General features: G+C 37.3%; 1 pseudogene; it reads right to left on the reverse strand.

The window, feature by feature from the left end:
• Positions 1,674–3,939, reverse strand: part of LOC104744172 — a 10,679-nt pseudogene continuing 8,413 nt past the window's right edge.

Consider the following 3,939-nt stretch of genomic DNA (forward strand, 5'->3'; position numbering starts at 1 on the left):
TTTTTTTTTTTTTTTTTTTTTTTTTTTTTTTTTTTTTTATTGGGGCTTATTTGTAAAATAGTTACATAGTTTTTTTTTTGTTCACCAAGTTACATAGTTACAATGTACGTACGATACATTTCCAAGTCTTTTCGTTTTCAAACGAGGGCTTAAGAGAAGGTGAAAACATCATCTTAAAACGTAAAAAGGTTCATTTCAACTTTTGTGGGTGTTTCATGGTTGTGTAAGAGAGTTTTTGCGAGCTGAACAAATTCTCATATCGTATTCTACTTTTGTTTATTGAATGGTACAATTGTCTGCGTCTCTGTTTTGAATTCATCAACACAAAGTCAAAGACATGGATTTGCAAACCTATGCATATTTAGTGGCATAGTTACAAAAAGGAAAATAAAATTAACATAAAAGTTACAAAAAAAAAAAACACTTAGACCAAATTTTCAACATATGAAAATACGCGTCTTTGATTGCTTTTTCAGTGATATAGTCAAACCATGAATGGTGATATGAAAAAAACGGAATTAAGAAAAAAAAAACACAAAATTGCTTTTTGTTACCAATCATAGAACTTTTTTAAAAATATGGTTTTAGAAGAAAAAAATCAAAAAAAATGATCTGCGGTTTTACCCATCAGTTTATAGTGTGGATCGTTTTTGTAATCAATAATGGGTTTTCTATTGAAAAGAAGCAAAAGTGTTTTTAAAAATTAAAACAAATAACTAAAAGCAAAATCATTATTTTTCTTTTCTCTCTCTCATAAATTATAAATAACACAATAAATAAATATTAATTCACATATAATGTTCAAACTAAAAACTGGTGGACCATCTTCATTGCTAAGTCCGATCTCTTTGGAACCTGGTTGTGTATGGAGAGGTGTCCTACATGTTCACAATCCTAATTCCTAAGGCGTTATATTTTTAATATAATAATAACTTGATTGGTTAACTAAAAGGTATCAAAACAGTTATTTTAAAGTTTTAACCTCCAAGATCATCAAATTCTTCCAACAAGGAAAATCTATTATTCAACTCCACCAGCGGACAACCTCATTATGAAGTGCTCAAAACATTATTGAAATACAAGTGAAATTTGTTAAGAAAATAGTATCCTCATATAGTCACATACACAAAGGTCTGCTGTAAAACAAAAATTGATTAGAAAGTAATAATTCACAAATACTTAAATTTCACCATTTATCCCCAGCTTTTTTTTTGAATAAAATGTTAAATTATACTCAAAGAAAAAAATAGTTCTTTTACATCTAGTGCAACTTTGTGTTTTAAGAAATCTAGAATAAATCAATTACAAAAGCTAAGAGAAATCAACTCCAACTTGGAGCCCTTGAGGCGAACCAGAGCTGAAGACCCTCCTCGTACCGGCGATCACCTGTTGCATAGATAGACAAGAGTTGATTCCTCACTTGTTTATCTATCCAGGAAATGAGACGGACAGTCGAGTTGGGAGCATCACTATGCCTGCGAGCGTTTCGCTCCCGACAGATCGCGTGAACCGTAGCCTGGAAGACATAACAAGCGAGAAAACCAACCACTGTGTCAGACCAGCGATCGGACACACAAGTGATAAGAGTAGACCAGTCAGTGGTGTACTGATGCCTGAATATCCCCAGCTTTGAATCACCTTTCAACAAGGTATGTATAGATAGAAAAGAAACATTGTCATCTCCCCTCATTGATCTTCACGCCGTGCATTGGCTTAAAGTCGCCGTCTTTGGGCGTCACAAACCTCATGGAGGAGAATGAAGAAGCGCTTGTATCTTTAGTTTGAAAGGTGCTAAAAGAGGAGCTTGAGGTGTCATCAACTGTCCAGTCGGTTAGGTAGCCTGGCTTAGAGGTTACATCACTGACATCAATGTCTCCTGAAAGCATGGCCACCACTCTTGACATTGGTGGTCTCAATCCATAAGATGCCTGAATGCAAAGCAGAGCAATTCCTATCATGCGTTTCACTTCTTCCATGTTGAATTCAGTCAGCTCCTGATCGATTAGGTCACCTTCACGGCTTTGCTCGTGCTGATTCCATGCCTATCAATTGTACACCACGTTTAATATATCAGCGTATACCATTTATAGATGTATAAAACTAACAGAACGTACCCAATCCAGAAGATATTTCTTTTCATCATCCAGGCTCGTATCATAGTTTTTCCTTCCACTCACTAGCTCAAGAGCCACAACACCAAAGGCATACACATCCGTTTTCTCTGATAGTTGTCCACGCATGGCATACTCTGGCGCAAGATATCCACTGCATTGGTAACACCATTTGTTATATAAACCTATAGTATTGTTGCAAAGAAGAAAATTAGTAGAGGGTTTGGGGATAGGTACATGGTCCCTGCCACTTTGGTACTCATGTGGGTATTACTGTCATCGTATAACTTTGCAAGCCCAAAATCAGAAACTTTTGGGAGCAGCTTAGAGTCAAGTACTAATCTTTCTGCTCATTACCAAATAGTGCTTGATCGAGACTTCCATTAGGGAGGTACTCATATACGAGCAAACGATGATCTCCTTCATACCAACACCTGTAAAGCTTTACTAGGTTGCGATGCAGAACTGTAGAAATTGTTATGATTTCTGCTACAAATTGTCCCTTCCCGTGTCGAGATCCATCCGACAACACTTTCACCGCGATCTCTCTTCCATCACTCAGGTTTCCCTATTGAATCAATGTGTTAAATCATAACAAAAACACATTTGGTATGGGACCGGGCTTACCTTATAAACAGACCCAAACCCTCCCTCTCCAAGCTTGTTTGAGGGATCGAAATCTTGAGTAGCACTTTTAAGTTACCTTATAAACAGACCCAAACCCTCCCTCTCCAAGCTTGTTTGAGGGATCGAAATCTTGAGTAGCACTTTTAAGTTCAGAGTAAGTAAAAGTGTAAGGTTTTACGTCCATACTAAGCAGCTCTGCAACAAAAAAAAAAAAGTTATGAACCAATTTGAAAGTTGATATTCAAGCTCAAGGGCCTTGTAACTTGCTTGTGACATGTATACCTTTATCAACTGTGTAACGCTTTTTGCCTTTTCGGATGATGAAGATAACCACGCCCGCAAAAAAGATGCTCAAAAGTCCTAGGCCAAGACCAACACCCACAACTGTACCAGTCCTATACTTTTTCTTTGATGGCCTGTTAGCTACTGTTGGTGTAAAATCTAAACAAGAATATGTAACACTTAGGCATCAGGGGATGTCAAAAAAAAGGGGGAAAAAAAAAATTCGCCAGTTGTACTTGTTATGGTACCTGGTTTTGCACTGACAGCCGATATTAATGGCCCATAAGTACCCATAGTAGGAACACCAATTGATCCTTTGCCAGCCCATAAAAGATGAATTTCAAGGTAATTTTCTGATACATTTGCTTTATAATCTTTCTGAACACCTCCGACAGTAGCGTCACCACCAACTATTCGGCGTATATCAAAATCCTTTTCAACAAGTCTTCCCTGGAAACATATACGGAGCTAGGTTTCAGTTTTTCAGAATTCAGCAAGAAGATTATTGAAGTTACACCAACAATTTAACTTGTAAAAAAAACAAAAACAATTTAACTTGTAACGCGGTAGGGCAGACCTGGACATAAATGTCAAAAAGTCGTCTTGCTAAACCTTTCCATGTGTTAGAACCAATAATCTGTATTTCAGCAAACTGAAGTGTTACGGTATAGACTCCATTTTCAAGCCCCAACCCATAATACCTTAGGGAAGATGAAGATTTTCTTGCGGACCGAAAAAGGTCTGAGTCCAAAGCGTTAACAACCCATATATTACTAATACTCTGGGCAAAAAGTCCTACACTACTGGCTCCCCATCTCTGAACATCACTCACGACAAATGAAGCTGCTCCAAGATCCTCGTCCTCCCTCTCAAATACTTCTCCGCTAACAGACGGTAGTTGTGGGCCTCCGCAGTTGAT

This window comes from Camelina sativa, chromosome 14, assembly GCF_000633955.1.
Source record: "Camelina sativa cultivar DH55 chromosome 14, Cs, whole genome shotgun sequence".
NCBI lineage: Eukaryota > Viridiplantae > Streptophyta > Magnoliopsida > Brassicales > Brassicaceae > Camelina > Camelina sativa.